The following is a 19,842-nucleotide window of genomic DNA, read 5'->3' on the forward strand; positions in this document are numbered from 1 at the left end:
TCAATAGTATTAGAGGAATTATTTAATTGAGCTATATAATAATAAATAGTATTTTTAAAAAAATTATTGGAAGGAAAAAATAATGCAAAGTAAAAGAGAAAAAGCTTAAATGTAAGAAAAAAAAAAAAAACTCTATTTTACAAATCAAATTTTTTTTTTCCCTCCATTTGTTACATACATTATTTTTTTCACTAGATCACAATAACAAAATATTTTGATAAAGCATTTTAATATATTTGAATAAATTTTTTAATTTTCTTTAATTATAAATATTATATTGTATTATAGATTACAAATACATGATTTATATCTTTATTAAGTTAGAAATTCAAATTACTTTGAAAATATTTTTAAAATATTTTATAGTTAAAATTTTAATAATAATCTTCTTTCTAACAATCACAAGGCAGGGAGCTCAACTAGAGCTCTTGTATGTAAAAGTTTCCAAAGTTTTTAATATTGAAGAATATTATATCTACAATATTGAACACCTATATGATAAAAAGTTACCATATAATGAATATTTATTTTAATTCTAAATAAGATTCATATGGACTAAAAGAACAAGTGCCACGTAGTGGCTTGTATTTACAATAGATTATAATAGTTTTAATTAATTAGAATAATGAAGTAAACAATTGATAATATTAAATATAATTTTATTATTAATTGATTAATATTTGATATATATTTTAGATTAATGATACTATTATAACTACTTAATTGTATTTTATTTTAGTATATTGATATATTAATACATTAATTTTTTTTTTTACATAACTAAACATTTATAAAATAAATAGTATTGAGATGTAGAGATTTTGGTCCTAGATAATATTTTGTTAGCATTTAAAGTATTAATATTCAATTTATAAATTAATCATTCTATTTTTATAAATTGCTAGCATTTAAAGTATTAATATTTTGAAAATGTATTAAAATATGTTTGATTTATTTCATATTTTCATATATTCTTACAAAATATTTTCATATATTCTTACCAAAAATATCGCCTCATAATATGGGTATGCTTCCTGGAAATCCACCTAAAACACTCCAAAAACATGAGTCAATAAAAAAATAATTTTACAAATTTTAAAAATTAAAAATTTCTTACATATACATTAAAAAAAAAACTTCAAAATAAAAATACTGAAATGTAATTGGTTGAAATAAATAAAATTAATCACAACTTAAGTACTTATATTGCCTATGGCAAATACAATAACAAATCAACTTTTTTTCACATACAAATTCTAATAGTTAATCAATTATTTACAAATTAAAAAAATAATGAACTACGGATAGAAATTTTATTTTACTTTCTTTGAAAATCAAACCGGCTCAACAAAGTGTGTGGATCAAGTAGATGTAATGAATGAAAGATTTTTAATGACCTCCACTAGGCCACAAGCCTAGGGGACCCACATAGGCCTAGAACTCCTAGTCAGTCTTTGCAATTTCTCCAAGCCCGTCTGATGGAAGGTTCTACAGAACGGTAGATAAAAAAGATGTACATTTTGTAACAAAGGAGAATTCGGAAGAATTCAGAGCCAATAAGGAGATATTACAGAACATAAAAAACTATTTAGTAAGGATTGAATGCACAAGCTTCCACCGTTTCATCTGGTGCACGTCATTAAAACTTCTCATTCATTCAGTACTGAAAGTTAAAAACGGCCAATACAGCCATCAAATCCAGGCGTATAAGATTTTCTTCAATTGAAGCCCATCCTTGCCGATTTCGCGTTTAATAGCTGATCCTTGCACTGCCTCTTCCAAAATCGGCTTGTTTGTTTTCCATTCAGCTGAATATTATGTACAGCGTTTCATTTAATTGGTGCCAATTGCAAGCTACATTTCATCTGGGTTATCATTCTCGCATATATAGGCATTTTACTGTGGACGCATTTTGGATGAAAGGTTCTAATCTAACGACCTGCAGTTGATTCCCTCCAAACGGGACTTTTCTCGTCGTGGACAGAGCTTGAATTCAGGAAACTAAGGTATTTGTTAGGGTATCTCTTGGTTGATGCGGGGTTGTTATATTAATTGTGTTGGCATATCACAATCGTCTTGTCATAGTTTACAATCTGGAAGAAGTTCTGTTGATTCGAGTTGATGCAACCCCCAAGATTTGCATGTCTTCGTTGAGGTTATGTGGCACCTGTAATACTGTTGTAGGTTAACCTTGGACTTTATAATTAGGGTTTCAAACGCGATGAGATGTCTGTCAAATAAATTATCTTCATTTTTGCACTCTGGAATTAGTTGCAAAATTTTTGAAACATGGATAATTGGCAATGGAACCATTGTTGGCTTTTCCTTGAAGGAGCACCGACTTGAAACCTTGACCAAATTAAATACCTTGCAGTTGATTCCAGAAGACATACGGGGAGCAACTCAGTAAAGTCATTGAAAAACTAGATTGTTTCTGTTTAATTATTTAGATTTTTTTTTTAACGAGTGTCTAATTCCAACATGATCACACCTGTAATTTTTGCACCACAGCCTGAGCATATTTCAAGTAGAGTTACGGGCTTTCTTAGTGGCAGGTTTGGAATTTACTACGGAGGTGGGTCATAAGGTCAAAACCTAACAGTATAGAAAGTTAAAGATATAAAACATAAGCGGAAAACAATCCCATTTGTGGTCTTCTAAACGGAAGTTTCATCCACCCAAACGTGTGTCATAGTTGGTGGTAACCTTAAATTTATAAGCTTTCATTGCAATGAGGAGCCTCGAATGTCTGTCATACTATTTAGACTTTAGATTGTCGATCATTCTTAGGCATGGGATCTCTTTGACTTCTAGGTACGTGGATGGCAAACTTATGCAAATTTACAATGGCATAGTGCCCACTAAACTAGCTATAATCTTACTTTACGGCAGATCAATCTCAATACTGAAGCGGGGAAGGCAATTTTTATGCAAAAAGTAATCTTATTTATAATTCGATGCCTTTTCTTTTTAACATAGAGCTTTTTGAATATTGATTTTCTTTTCTAAGAAACTGAATTTACAAAAGCACTGGCTAGAATAATAGCAATTTATAATTGTAAGCTATGTCACAAGGTTCGCGTAAGTCAATCCATGAACATTGAAGATTAAAATTCTATGAACATTAAAGAAATCTAACAAGTAGTTTTGATTTGCCCTAAAATTTATAAAATAAAGGGCATTGTTTTGATTTTATACAATATAGGTTCAAATAGGGACCCGGGACAACTCTAGGTTATTTGAAATTCCAGACTGGGATTCACTGATTGTATTTCACATTTGAACATGAATCAACATGTGCATGTTATTTTTCTGCTGTACTGCAAGCAATAGTGACGACAATAAATTCCATTTGAGTTTGCAGCAGGCAGCGAAGGAAAACCATGTATATTTCAAAACAATTTGAGATCCAAGGTCTGACTGCAAGGTTGTGCAGATTTGTTTTTTGCTGTACAAGAAAGGGATACTACCATGATCTTCACGGTCTCCTATGTACAACTTAAGGCACAAGTATTTTAAGTGAAATCTCATTTTTTCGTTGTTTTGCCATTGTTCGTTTTGTTTCTGTTCCCTTCGTAGTCAATGGTTATGTGTGGTAAAAGTTTCTTTTATATTTATATATATTAATTTTCCTTTTCGCATTCAATTTGAATTTTGAATTCCATGTTAACATTTTTTTTGATAGATAAACGATCTAAGCCTTGACACATTATAAAGTACATAGATACATCCGGATAATCAGTTTTTAGTCCCAAGTTACATTTTTCTGCATTCCTTCTAGGTCGTTCCTCATCCTTTCTTTGTTTTTCTGCCTCTGATCAAGATCTTTATATAAGCTAAGCACTACATCTTGCACTTATGTTAAGGATAAAGCTTTGAAAAGTCATGAAACATGAATACAAAAAGGGCATTGAAATGAAATGTAAAGTGATAAAAACATTTTCTTAAACAAAAATAAAATATACATCTAAATCATCAGAAAATACATTTAATAGAGCGAAGTAGTCATTCCTTTGCTAAGAAAACATATCTAAAGCAGCATGATTATCAGTTTGTTACACCAAAGGGTGTTATTTTGTCTTAGTCATATAAAAAAGACAACAGTAATAAACCTATGTTACCCTATTGGCATAAAATGGGGGGAAAGAGGGTCCTCGTGAATCTGAATGTCCATCGAGTCTAAACTGGATGATTATAGAACCTCCAAATTCACTTCAATTTTTTTTTCTCATGTAGCTGGGTGAGTGAGATTTGAATTAAATGATTAATCTCAAATAATTAAATTGTTTGGCCAAATGAACAGATTGGCCTTGGAGGAATAATTTAAGCTTTTAAAATAAACAAATCTTATCGGCCATTTGTATAGGCAGGTTGGCCCAAATAGGTGACACAACCCTTCACCTCATGGCCGCCTATGTATAGGATGAAATGGAGCCTCATTTGCACCATCAAACAATCAAATCCATCTCCATTAAACAGTGATTTTTTTATAGCAGAAGCAGTGAATTACTCAGGCCTCTTTAGGCAGCGATTTCTCATGAACAATACAGCAAATTTTGTGGTTGAGGAGGCGAACTTGAAATAATTTGTAAAATAAATCTCTGATTTCTTTAGATCAGAATTTGGACTTACAAAAGCAGTGATCTGAGCTTATAAGACAAGAAAGAAATCAGACTTACCACTTGATAGTAAATCTGGGTTGAATCTATCAGAAAAATTAGACTATACAGAGTTAGAATTTGAAGGAAATTCACTTAAATCCTATACTCCACTGAGTTTCTGGGACAGGGAGGTTGTAAGGGATGGGAACGTGTTTCTGGTACGGATATGGGTTGAAGCCAAGATTTAGGGGACGGGACCTCAGGGGATGGCTATAGAATATAGGGGATTTTAAATTTTTTATGTATGGAGTATTAGATTTTAGAGATATATTTCAAATATGCATATCATAACATTGATAAACCATTCACCATAGAATACATAGAAATTGAAAACTATCAAGATTAAAATCAAAATGAGAATATGATATGATATATCCAAATGTCGCATACAATTAGCAAAAATGCCCAAAGGCTCCAAGTATCAATGTATCATATCATGCATGAAATCAAAATGACATAATGAAAGTAAATACTAAATAGTAAATGAGATGTTCAACATAATAATCAAAAGCAGTAATGTATCTGAGTATCTGCAAAGCGGAAAGCTAAATATATGGCTGTCCTCTAGGAATCTAAATCTATATCTAAATCAAGATTAGCGCTAGTCTCTTCCTCTGAATCACTGGCAAGGGTAGGTAGAGGGTCCTCATCCAATGGAACACCAAGCAGCCCTGGAGGTGTGTTATCCTCATCAATCTGCAATGCATCCTCAAGATTAAAATCCCAATGTAGTGCTGGAGTTTGTCGATACTCAAGACTCTGTCGCTCCTGTAGTCGCAATACATTGTGAATAGCCACAAGCTTCTCCAATTGTCTAGAGGTAAGGTTGTTCCTCTTGACTGATTGAATGAAGCCATATGTAGATCAATTCCTCTTTGTAGCAAAGGAATTCGCAACCTGTGAGAGAAGGTGGATGGAAAGACCTTTCAGCTCAGGTGCATCTCTACTATGTGATGTTCACCATCCAATCGGGTTCTTTTCAGCTAATGTAGCCCTATCAGTCTTCGCCTTTGGTCTACCAAATATTGGACCAAGAAGACTGGCAAAGTCAAGCCATTGTCTTTGAATTTTTGCAGCATCCTCTGCATTATACATTTTTGCAAGGGCCTTGAAGAAGCCCTCCTTCACCTATATTGAAAAAGCAATTTTTTTAGAAGTTAGAGTTTATAAACTTTACAAATAAAATCAAAATTTTAAAAACTTATTATAAAATCAGAAATCTTAAACATAAATTAAACTCACCTCATCACTAGATAGAGGCACTCCCCCAAGCCTTGGTACATACCATTTCGGATTGACTGCATAGGCTGCCATATGAAGAGGTTTGTTCATAACATTCCACCTTTTCATCACAATGGGGCTTAAGATGCTCCTCATAGAACTCCAAGGTAGGTTCCTTCTCTTTAATACCTTGCTTGATCTGCCCAAGCATGCTATCAAAGGTCTCATAAATCTCTCCAAGGCTAGGAAAGTCAGTATTAGCATATCTAATGACCTGCACAATAGGGTCAATAAATGAACAAATGTATCTACAAATGAAAGAAAATTGCAAGTGAGAAACATCATATGTTAAAAAAACAACAAGTGCTTAAATCAGAAATATTTTTATTAAATCAACAATAACAATTATGATGTCAATTATTCAAGTTTCTTACCTCATTGTGGTCCACCAGTTCTCATCCAGGATTCTTCATTTGACAAGTCTTCCATTCGGGGTGCTTGATTCATGCCATTTATTCCACTCTGCATTGACCACCATGGATTGTAAGGCCTCTCAGACCTCAAGCATCCTCTCCAACAAAATAAAGTAGTTAGCATATCTAGTGTCCATAGGCTTGAGGAATTCTTTTTTGGAAAATGTCCTAAACAATGCAAGAGAGGTGTGATGATTGCAAATAAACATTTGTACGTCTCTAGCCTTGGACACCATAGCCTTTATCCAATCAATTTTTTCAAAGTCCTTCAAGGTGTTATTGAATGCGTGTACACAACATGGGGTCCAAAAAATGTGTCTTTAGGTGCTTTCTACTATCAATCCAGCTGATTTACACACTCAAGCTGAATTAGTGACTACTTGCACAACATTTGAAGCCCCTTCCTCTTCTATAGCATCCTTCAAAATCTGAAATTGGAAGGATGCATCCGTCTTTTTTCCCAAACAATCAATGGCTCTAAAAAAATAGGCCCCTGTTGTACTAGTGACAATAAGATTGATTAGTGGCCAATGTTTGATAACAGTCCAACCATCCATGATGATATAACATCCATTGCTCATCCATGTTTGTCTCATATCCTCCATCAAAATGTTTACTTTTGAGTACTCTTTGTCAAGGATAGTGGTGCGTAATTTAGTCTCTCTTGGTGGTACAAATGAGGGACCAGCAGCATAAATATCTTTGCACATTTGTTTATAGAATGAGGAACGAGAAACATGGAATGTTATGCAATGAGCAACAAGAAATATGCGAATGGACTTTTTAGCTCTCTCTTTTGCTTGTACGTTAAATAAATCGGCCAGATTTGTATCTCACTTGGCCTTTCACCTACCTTTACTAGTAGTGCTAGTGGGAGTGAGTGTGGGAGTGAATAAGGGTGTGGGTGTGCTACTTGTAGGACCCCTAGATTTCAATAACTCCCCCTTCACATACAACCTATTGGTCTCAAGTTTTTCATCATCCTTAATTTTTTTGCAACCTTTCACCCCTTGCCCACCTATCCATAAAAGATGACAATACACTCTTGTGTAGCTTCCAAAATAATGTTTTTTACATATATGACACTCCCATTCCCTACTACCTCCCGAATTTTTTTCTTATTGTTGTCTACTTTTGTGGCAAATTGTAGGAGAGGTTTCTTAGGGTTGAATGGACCTTTGACATATTTTTTTTAGGGCTTTGGAAGGGCACTCAAATGGATTAGACATTGCATCTTCGATAGGGACATTTTGATTTATATTATGCTCAAATGAAGAATCATTCATGGCTGCCCTAGGTCTTTTTCTTGGTCTTTGTAAATGTGACACTTGAGTTTCTTGCATGACAACATCCATGCTATCACTACTTCCTTCACTTTCACTGCTGCTCATGTTTTTTCCTTTGGATTATACAATGTATTATACTGCTGCAAGTTATGGGGAAAAGAATATTTCAGTGTTCCATTCAACATGCTTTCTCTATGTCATTAGAAAAAATGAAAAATGGCAACAAACAATAATAAAGTTTGAATCAAACAAAATAAAAATAAAAAACATACTTGGAATGAAGAAGAAATGAAGGCAAAAAACCTCCTCTTGCATCCAAAATGCACTCCTCTTTTGCTGCTACTGTTTTCCTCTTCCTCTTTCCAACTTGTCAAATAACTCAAAAGAAGAAAAGACTTGACAAAAGAAGAAAATACTTGACTCTTTTGTGTTTTAAAGCCAAAGTAGGGTTTACAATATTTAATAAATACCTAACATCCATGTGGGGCCCACGTGGATGGAAGACAAAGCCAAAAAAAATATTTTTAAAAATTATAAAACGTTGACCGTGTGCTGGGAAAAAGGAGACGTGATGAGGTTTCAGGGATGCTCGAGAGACGGGAATGGCATCCCTAGTATGAATTTCCGTACCCAAGTTTCCTTTGAATCAGGAAACGACATTTCGGGGACGGTACCCGAAATTGCCCATTTGGTATGGCATGGGGACTGCCAAAAGGGGTACCCACGTCCCCGTTTCGTACCTACATTGAAAATTAAACCATCCCTAATTCAAGTGAAGTCCCTATATTGAAATTTTGACTTTTTATGTCTGACCTTCTTGTATACCTATATTAGCTAATTCATCTGCTCTTTGATTGCCCTCTTGGTATATGTGATTGATTGTGATCTTGTTAGGGGTTTGACATAGTGAGAGAGCTCTAGATAAAATTGAGTCCAGTCTCCAATTAATGAAAGATGCTTTCCTTATAGCATTTATTATGATTGCAGAATTTCCTTTAATCTCTACATTCTTGCAACCAAGAGTTTTATGCAATTCCAGTCCTTCAATTAAAGCTGTTAATTCCGCCCAATGGTTAGTTTCTATTCCTATATATCTTGCTAACTTTGCTATCTCCATGCCTTCTGAGTTATGGATACTACAACCAATGCCTGCTCTACTTGGATTTCCTCATGAAGCTCCATCAAAATTGAGTTTAAACCATCCCTCCTTGGGTGGTTGCCATTGACACATCTCTCGTTTGCTTTTTGAAGTTTTCCCCCCTGTTGCTATAAAGGGGGGTAGGTTTAGACCTATCCACTTGCCTCTTATTTTCTCATCCCAATGAGACATTGTAGCCTCCCTTTGTTTATTCAAAACCCAATTGTTGGTATATTCAATGACAAGAGTCTCAATTTTAATTAGAAGTTGTTCTACAGTCATCTTCTTATTTTAAAAATTTCTTCAATTGCGTTCCTTCCATAATTTCGATAGTACTATGGATGGTGTAGATATCCATAAAGAGCTATAAATACTATCCTTTCTAAGGAGGGGCCAAGCATGATATCCGTTATAGTTGTTGGGAATGCTGATACCCACCCCAATTGTGAACATAGCCATTTCCAACATTGACTCGAGTAAGGGCAAAGCGAAAAAAGGTGGTCATTGGATTCTTCCTCATTTTCACATAAAGAACATCTACTTTGGCCTTGGTATCCCATTTTGTTAAATCTTTTTGAGGTGAGGACTTTCCTATTTAAAACTAACTAGGTGAAAAAATCTGCCTTAGGCAAACAAGCTTTATTTCAACATCAAGTTATAGGGAGGGAGTCCTTTGTGCTCTTCTCGAGAGACTTGAGGAATTTATATCCCTCCTTCGAGTTGTACTCCCTGCTCTTGCTTCCATCAGACATCAGTTTGTGCTTGCCAAAATTGAAAGTTACTTTTCTATTTGATAAGGTTCTTTTTAGATCTTCCGCTTCTGTAGATGGGAGGTTCATGGCCTTAGAATCCTTCCATTTCCAACTTTTCCCTCCATCCTCAAAGGTCACATAATCTATAACTCTTTTCTCCCATCTAGCTTCAAGTGTCAACCTTTATTGGGCTAGTTTTTTATCCTTTTTCAAAGCACCATATCCTCCACAAGAGTCTTGCCAAAAGAGAGCTTCTTCCCCCATCCCCATGTTCCATGTTAGTCTATCCCAGATGGAGGATCTATAATCCATCATGAAGATTCAAATCCTTGATCTTGTAGGTGGAGATTTCTCCTTGGATATGCTGATTGGATCAATATTGCTTGGATATTTCTTAATTAGGATCTTTGTCCACTTGATGTGTGGATACCTGTACATTTGCCATACTAGTTTAGCTCCTAAAGTTTACCTTGGATTTTCATGTCCTTGATCCCCACATCTCCCTTGTCTTTTGGTCTACATACCTTGTCCCAAGCTAATAGGGATTTTTTTCTTTTCCCCTATTCCCTTCCAAAAGAAAGTCCTAAGGAGTTTATTGATTTTGTTCCTATTTTTTCTAGGGAGATCAATACAAGATAATTTATAAATAGGTTGTGCTAAAAGGACAAATTGTATCATCATTGCTCTACCCACAAAAGGAGCCATTTTCCTTTCTAGGAATCCATTTTTCTTTTGATCTTTTCTATTAATTGATTCCATAATTTTGTCAAATGAGCCCTTTTGTCCAAAGGGAGACCCAAGTATTTACAAGGTAAATCTCCTTTGTTAAAATTCAAAATTTGGTAAATTTGTTGTTGCAGATTAGGATGGGTATTAAAGAAGAAGATTTCCGACTTCTTAGAGTTAATCTCTTGAACTGATGCAAAATCCTATATGTTAATATTAGTTACTTTAGTCCATAATCTTTCTTTTGATAAATAAGGCCTTCTCTATTAATTAATAATATTGAAGTATATATTCACAAAAAAAAGACGGGGGATACATGATCATCTAGTTAGAAGGCAAAAACAACTATTTATAGAAAAAAAAATATAACCACCTCAGGCGGCCAAAGCCATCCCAATTGAGTGAGTTGGGTCATTGTGATCATCCTTTCCCCATCCAATATTGGGGTCTGCGGGTGGGTTAGGAATAGACCGCGCATCATCATCTTTGTCTTTTTCCTCCATAATTTTCATCGTTCGTATATATAACAAATATATTGATATAATAATAATTGCAATGGGCAGGAGTTTGAGAGGGCATCCTAGGGTTTCTGCAGACCCTTGCTTTGAATCTTGTGATGAGGAAGCTTCTAAGGATGATGATGGAGGTTTGGTGGTCACTGATATTTTGTTAGTGAGTTGGGATGATGGTTCGACCATTGCTCTGGCATCCTATAGTAGCGAGGGTTGGATCTCAACCCCTCTTTTTGGCTGTGCTTGTGCTTGGTGGCTCTCAGCTGGTCTGCATTGGGGCCTCCTTTGTGGGTTGGTGGCCTAGGGTGACTCCTGCACCAAATGTAGACTAAAGGGTCGCTCTTATTGGTCGTTTGAAGGTGTTCTTAGCCCTCCTGGCTTTGTGGCTTGTAATGTGGGGGGTGCTTTCTCCATGGACGCTGTGTTGGACGTGCTTCCCTCCATTTACTTGATGTGTGAGGATAGTCATTGGGGTGGAGGTGGTTGTTGCTTGGTTGTGGTATGCACTGCCGACAACCTTTTCCAAGAATAGCTCCTGGCCTTACGCCTTTGGTGGGTGGGGTCTCTATTAGTGGGTCTTGCTTGCTGGATTTTTTGGTGGAGCTTTGCTACATTCTTGACGAGTTTTTAAGTTATGCGAGAAAACCCAACCTTCTATGAGTTTTGGTGTTGTCCTGTTTGATGGTTATTTACATGGCTCTGTTTCTATTGTTCAATTATGGTTTCCCCCTTTACTGGCGAGATTGTTCCTTTTATGGCTTGTTTAGTTGTTGATCGACTCCTCAGTTTTTAACTTTTTTGGGGTGTGGATGGTTTAAAGTGGAGGCTACTTGCTGTGGACCTCTTATCCAAGGCAAAGATGAATCTTTCTATTCCTCTTTGCTAGGTGGACTCCAAGTTTGGGAGATTGTTGAGGGATGGTATTCTTTTGTATATTCCTTCTCTATTTGGGGATTACAGTAATATGGGCACTTGGTTTTAACTTAGATGGTTTTTTTGGTGGACATGGAACAACTTCTTAACTTTCTAGCTAGGGGGCTTTCTAATACCCTTTGGGTATAACATAGGAATTTTCTAGCCTTGAAAAGAAGAACCGCATTCTGAAATAAAGCAGATAGGAATGCAATACTTGTAACCATATTATCAAAGTGAACATCTTAAGTCCATTTCATGTGAAAATAACTGAAATAATGATCAACTAAATAACTGATTTCTATAGCATTACAAAGGAAACTAAATCATTACCATCAATTCCATGATATTTATTAATTACGAGAAAATGAAATGCATGATAAAGATTTGAAGAGGAACATACATAATTTGACTGAGGTGTTTTATAATATTGTGCAAGCCTCGGCTTTCAAGTAAGAGGAGAAGCAATAGCTTAGGCTTGACCTCCCAACCATAGACTTTATCAATTACCCACACAATCTTTTAACAAGAAAGGCCTTCCCTACCCCCAAGTTAGGTTTGGGGCACTATTAGTCCAGCCATCCGAGCAATATTAGTGTTTAAAATGTCTGCTTAGTAATAGGTGGGCATGCTTGATTAATTGGTGCCACTGACATCATGTAATCTATAAAAGGTAAGCATGCCTTTAATGACCTTGGTCAAGGATTTAGATGGGTTTATGATACCCAATCATCACCACTCGAATTGACAACAGGGTAAAGGAATTGGACAATATGAGCCTACTTGGAAGTTCTTAGAGTTTAATTATATATTTTATCATGTATGATAGTTTTGATTTCTCTTCTTCCTTTTGCAGGGATCTCCTCTATTAAAGTTTGTAGCTGTGATAGAGATCTTTATCTCTTGAAATTTGGACGTTATTACCGTTATTGTCATCTTCAGCTGAAAAGGACACTTAAGTTTAATTTGTAATATTAAATGTAAATGACATGCCATTCACATGCATTGAGGCATGAATATTCGAAGAGTCATAATTAATTATAGGAGTTATGAGAATCTCAAGAGACCTTTGGTTGTAATGTAAAGAGTCTCTCATATTGTTATATATTCACATCAAGCAAAGGATAGTGTACACTTGAGCATTTCATCATCAATAAAGATATATTTGTGTTGTGTTGCTGGGTTTTTCCCTTCACTCTTGAAGGGTTTTCCTAGGATAATTCTGGTGTTTATGGTTTCAGTTATGACTCTTTCTCATTGTTGTTTTTCTTCTTTGTTTTCTGGGCTCAAAACTTAACATGGTATTAGAGCCTAGTTAATATCAACAATGAGGTTATCTTTCTATAATGATTGTGTTTTTAGCTATGGATATTTTTGTATCTATTCAAAGCTTTATTCTTCTTTTGAAAGTTTGTTACGTGTATAAAGATTTATGTAAACATATATCTCTCTGGTATGCTTGGTTGCGGCTGTACGACTCTGAACACTAGTCCAGTTTCTGCATCCGCTCTTCCCATGTCAAGATTATTACTTGTGCCATTTTGCATGTCTTGACATGCTTTTCATTGGCATCATTACTATGTTTTGAAATTTTATTAGGAAATCTTATCTGCTTTAGATTCTCTAATGTTTTGCCTCTTGAGTCTCATTTTATTATTGTGGCTTGGGCTTACTATGACTTCTCATTGAAAATTCTCTCCATACTCTCTGCAACATGGACATACATCATGAGAATTAATTCCAAGAACTATTGATCATCCATTTTTATGTTTTTCCATATGCGACTTTTATGCTGTGTTTCTTAGGTTATCAGGTTTATAATCATTCCAGATTTATCATATTGAATGAACACATATGTTTGAGTCTTTATTGTGAATATTGGATTGATACAAATTTATGTTTAAATTATATCCTCACTCCATATACTTCGGGGGTTATGTGAGAACTCTTGATGGCATATGTTATTTGCACTTGATCTTATAAGATACCATTTCAGGGTCTTCATTCACCAAAGCATCAAATTTTTTATGTTAAATTCTTGAGCATATGCTTTAGACAGAGATACAACCTGGTATATGTTACCATAGGAACACCAATCATGGTTTATTTGTTTTTGCATTAGTTGGTATGGAATCCATGTTGTCTGGATATATGATCGGCTGTTATCAAGAAGCATGTATCGCTTCATATTGTGGATTGTCTTGTGTTGCATCTCACTTATTATAATGGTAGTCGTATGTGTCTATGTTTCTACACTTTATTTTGATTGATCCCATGCTTGTAACTATCGTCTCTTTTGAGCACTGGAGCTTTGTCAGGGATGGCCACACGTGGTGCTAGATCTCTTGTAGATTATGATTGCTGAACATGGACAACAATTTTTTGTGCTTCCAAAGATAAGTTATGTATTTATTTTTGCAGGATGCTTCATCAGTGTTTTTATTTATATTATATGTTTTTGATTCATTGTATTTTGTATTTATGTATTTTGTTTTCTTTCGGGAGTTGGACGTTTTTGCATCGTGCCTCTTGCCTTGCATACTGTGGCCTCGTTTTAAAAATCCACGTGGCTCATGCATTGATGTGCATTGTCTTTGCATCATAACTCTTGATGGTTCTTGGGAAGATATCAATTTGCGTTGGAGCTGAAAATATATTTGATAGTCTGCTTAAAGTTGGCTATCGTGGGTGGTTACATTTATATGAGTGCCTTTTGCAAGCTTACTTGAAGGCACACGTTCCTGTTTATGGATTCAAGGAAAGAATGTTGGTAGCTAAGCTTCAACCTAATAAAAGATTAATTCTATTTTGTGACAAGTGGAGAAGGAACATCTGCAATCAAATGGTTTTGCTCCGCTTGATTGAGCCTCTGTTGAGTGGTCATCATTGCAAGAGACCTTCATCTATATCTGATCGTCATTCACAAGGAAGTTTCCTGCATATTCTTTTGCGATTTTCGCTTGTAGTCTTCAGATTTGGATAAAATGATCAATATTGAGCAATATTTTATGAGTATTTTGTGTAAAGCTCTTTCATTTGAGTTTTGTGATCTCTGATTTTGATCTTTTGAGCGACCTCTGCAAATATTAGGTCGAGCTATTCTAGGATGGATACTTAAGGAATCCTTTTTTTTTTTTTTTTGGCAACAAGACGACTACCCTAGCTGAAAGAAGAATCACTTAGATTATTCATTTGAGATTATAATGGAATTTTTTGAAGAAATTTATTCAAGAAGATAAAAATCTCTTGATAACATGCATGGTGTCTTCTTGCAATTTATTTGTTGAGCTGTCCTTTCATTAGGAATAGTGAATATTCTAATATTGATTTCTATTAGAATTATTATTAATATATACTTTCGTTGCAGGAGAAAAGCAATGATTAAGAGGGAGATGTTTTAGCTTCAGAGGGAGGCTTCATAATTAAGGAGGAGTACTTACGGAATCCCCATCCTCTCATAGATGCTTTTGGTATTTATAAAATTTGAGACTTAAATGGAATCAAGTCTTAGTTTGTTATTGCCTATATTATTCGTGTGTGAATAAATGAGATTGTAAGATCAGCTATGATAACTCTTTTACTATGCGATAGTGAACATTATGTTGAGAGAGTCCATGATGTCATCACGTAGAGAGATTCCATGATAGGAGTTGGATGTCATGTTGAGAGATTTCATGATAGTTCACTTTGAGAGAGTCCGTGAATAAAGGTTTAGCTGCGAGTCTTACAAATCTTTTCATGTTGAGTGATTCCATGAATATGACTCGTTACAGGTTTTCATGTTAAGTAACTTCATGAATTATGTTTTGAATTCACATGATCAGAATTTATTATTGACATTTTTTGGTTGCAGTTTTGTGTGACTGTTTAGCTAAAGATCCCTCTCTCTTGCTAAGGAGGAGTGTTAAAAGTTTGTAGCTGCGATAGAGATCTTTATCTCTTGAAATCTAGACGTTATTGCCATTATTGTCATCTTCAGCTGAAAATGACACTTAAGTTTAATTTGTAATATTAAATGTAAATGACATGTGTCATTCACATGCATTGAGGCATGAATATTCAAAGAGTCATAATTAATTATAGGAGTCATGAGAATCTCAAGAGAACTTCGGTTATAATGTGAAGAGTCTCTCCTATTGTTATATATACGCATCAAGCAAAGGATATTGTACACTTGAACATTTCATTATCAATAAAGATATATTTGTGTTGTGTTGCTGGGTTTTTCTCTTCACTCTTGAAGGGTTTTCCCAGGATAATTCTGGTGTTTGTGGTTTCAGTTTTGGCTCTTTCTCGTTGTTGTTTTTCTTCTTTGTTTTCTGTGCTCAAAACTTAACATCCTCTACCTCTTCACCCTCTTCCATTGGTCTTTTTGACCAGGGTGAGTCCTTGGTGATCGATCATTCTGCTAAGCATGGAATTCTTCCATCAGCAGTACATCGTTGGCCCCCAACTGATGCAAAAAGATAAAAACAATTATGACATTAAGCCGTTCTTATGATTTAAAATTCGCAAACAATTATGACATTAAGCCGTTCTTGTGATTTAAAATTCACAAAAAGATGTTTCACAAATGTGTATAGAACTGTTCATTATGTGAGTCACATTTAGTGCATTCCGACTCAAATCTGATGTTAATCAGCTGTCATTTGATCATGAAGAAAAACAAAGAAGGTTGGCAGACATGAGCCGAGTACTTATATTTCACTTGTAACATTGAAACATATTTGATAGAGGAACAATGACAGGTTTAAATCTATCATGATAAATTCTAGCATTGATTTCTGATTAGAAGAAAGAAGGTAAGTAATATCAACATAACTGATCGATGATCAGCGAGACTCAGGAAGTCTTGACCGAGCAGTTCAAGCTGTTTGAACTGTAGAGACAAATGCTAGAAATTTGGTATGTAGAATCTTGTGAGGTAAAAGAAGCTTGATCTTTTAATGTAACAAAGAGAGCCAAGAGGAAAAGAAAAAGCTGAATGCCGTCCTCAACAATGTGAGAAGTTTTATATAATGAGCCATGGCCGAAGGTGGTAGTTTTAAAACAAGATCCTCAGTTTCTTGAGTTCACTAAAAAGAAAGGGGCGCGAAGTGTTGTACTCGACATCTCTCATAGAGATTTATAAGTTTTATTATATCAAAGAGCTCCTTTGAAGAGTTATTTAAACAAATATATATATATATATATATATATATATATATATATAATTTTCAAAATGATTTCATCACACTATTATTATGCCCAAGGTCATACTTATTAGAATATGTATATCTATATACGTGCGTAATTCGGAGAATTATGATTTATCTTAACCTCATATCTTCTCGATATGTATGTATATATATATATATATACATGTGTATATATATATATATATACATGTATATATAATGAGAAGTTTTATATAATGAGCCATGGCCGAAGGTGGTAGTTTTAAAACAAGATCCTCAGTTTCTTGAGTTCACTAAAAAGAAAGGGGCGCGAAGTGTTGTACTCGACATCTCTCATAGAGATTTATAAGTTTTATTATATCAAAGAGCTCCTTTGAAGAGTTATTTAAACAAATATATATATATATATATATATATATATATATATATATATATATATATATATATATATATATATATATATATATATATATATATATATATATATATATATATATATATAATTTTCAAAATGATTTCATCACACTATTATTATGCCCAAGGTCATACTTATTAGAATATGTATATCTATATACGTGCGTAATTCGGAGAATTATGATTTATCTTAACCTCATATCTTCTCGATATGTATGTATATATATATATACATGTGTATATATATATATATATACATGTATATATTTATACATATATTAATAGAGACGAGCTTGGAGATTTAATATCATGGTGGCATCATACCTTTATACATATGTGCATATATATATATATAATGATCAAGAAAATGAAGATGTCAACACAGAACAACAAAGGTAATGGTTTTGATTGCAAATTTTGATTAAGATTAAATATATAAATGTTTTATATGTTGCCCAAGTAGCTCATGCGTGTCTAATGTATGTACCTTGTTATGAAGTCGTTAGATTCTTGCCAAGGTAGTTAGAGGCCATACCTGACGATCGGACCAATGGACTAAAGTAGTGCCCCATTCCTTAAATCTTGTTTAGTAGTACTTTCTCCCCTTCGTCTACTCCTGCAACCACCCGTGCAACATTTCCACAATAATAACAAGTTCTTCCCATTTTAAATCAATATCAGAATGTAAAACTAATAATAGTAACAACGACTAACTACCATGATCCAATAAATATAACAAGCAATTACTAACTACCATCATCAAATATATGACAAGCAATGGCTAACTACTCTCATCAAATATATGACAAGCAACGGTGAACTACCATCTTCATTTAGCAATTATACATAATAATTGTAAACAATCAAGTTCACATGAAATAAACAGTTAACTATAACTTCCCTTTTCATATAATCAAAGGAAATGATGGGTTTTGACTAATCATCTCAACGACTATAAATTAAATTTAATCAGGTCAAAATTTTGGGATGTAACATACCCTCCCCCTTATGTTTCATCATCCCTGATGAATTCCTCAATTTAAAATTTAAAAGTAGTATCTGAAGAACAAATGTTTTAAACATTGCAAAAAAAAGAAGAAAGACGAAAGGAAAAGATCAGGCTTTGGTCCTGGAGAAAAGATGAGGGTATTTTTGAAAAATCTCATTTTAGTCTTCCCATGTAGCATTATCTTCGGCATGGTCCCACTAAACCTTGTACCGAGTTACATCTCGATTTCGTAAGCGAAGCTTACATACCTCGAGTATTCTAAGTGGTTCTATTTCCACCACCCTTGGGTCTTGTACTTGTAATATGTTCCATTGAATTATATGATCATGATGAGTGATATATTTCTTAAGATACGACACATGAAAGAGGACATGCATCTTGGCAAGAGTTGGAGGTAGTGCAATTTTGTAGGCTACTAGGTTCACGACTTCCAAAACCTCAAAGGGTCCCACATACCTTGGGGCTAACTTGGCATTCTTACCGAACTTGATGGTACTCTTTTGGGGCTTTACTTTTAATAGCACCTTTTCTTCTACTAAGAATTCTCTAGGTATCCTTTTTGTATTTGCATAACGTTTCTGTCTATCATTTGCTTCTTTCAATCTTTGACGGATTTGAATCACCTGTTCCTCTGTCTCCTTGAGCATTTCGGGTTCAATAATAATTCTATCCTCAACATGGTTCGAACTTACAGGTGTTCTGCATTTGTGACCATATAGGGAATCAAAGGGGGCCATCTTAATGGTGGATTGATAGGAATTATTATAAACAAATTCCACCAAGGGTAGATACATTTCCCATTGATATTGCCGATCCATACAATTAACTCTTAGAAGATCTTCCAAAACCTGGTTTACTCTTTCTGTCTGATCATTAGTCTCGAGATGATAAGTTGAGCTAATATTTATCTTAGTCCCTAAGGTTGAGAATAGTGTTTGCCAAAATCTGAAGGTTATTTCAGCATCTTTGTCTAGAACTCCATGAAGTTTGAAGATCTCTCTCATGAACTTGTGAGCGATTTTTGGTGCTCCATCGGTTAGGTTACCAGGTATGAAGTGAGCAACCTTAGTCAATCTGCTCACCACTATTAGGATGGTGTTGTGTTTGCTTCGTGTCATGGGTAATTCTTGTACGAAATCCATGGAAATTTTCTGCCACTTCCATTCTGGTACATCGTTTAGGTATAGGAGGCCAACTGGATAATGATGTTTTGCTTTGACTCTTTGGCATTCCAAACATCTTGCCACATAATCCGTTATTTCTTTTTTCATCCCCTTCCAAAATAATAGTGGTTTATAATCTGCCATCATTTTGGTCACCCAGGATGTCCTGGATGAGGAGCTGAGTGGAATTCTTCTAAAATCACTCTTCGGAATTCTGGTGCCTTGGATAAGTACATCCTATTACCATACATTAATAATCCATCTTCTTCCATTCTAAAATCTTTGTACTCGGGGTCCTGTGGGTCCTTGAGAAGAGCATGACTGACCTCTGTATAGAATTCATCTTTCTTTAGATGTTTTAGTACTTGATCCCTTAATCTAAAATTTATGACGACCAT

The 19,842-nt window shown here is 34.6% G+C and overlaps 1 protein-coding gene across 1 annotated transcript in view; it reads left to right on the top strand.

The window, feature by feature from the left end:
- Positions 1 to 1,427: 1,427 nt before the first annotated feature.
- The window catches only part of LOC149528788 (uncharacterized), an 87,824-nt gene continuing 69,409 nt past the window's right edge, over positions 1,428 to 19,842 (top strand). The window contains exon 1 of the mRNA XM_089809506.1: positions 1,428 to 2,006. The gene's annotated coding sequence lies outside the window, so the exon portion shown is untranslated. The remainder of the gene's footprint in view (positions 2,007 to 19,842) is intronic.

This window comes from Cupressus sempervirens, chromosome 11, assembly GCF_028749045.1.
Source record: "Cupressus sempervirens isolate cs-2001-9-10 chromosome 11, ASM2874904v1, whole genome shotgun sequence".
Lineage (NCBI taxonomy): Eukaryota > Viridiplantae > Streptophyta > Pinopsida > Cupressales > Cupressaceae > Cupressus > Cupressus sempervirens.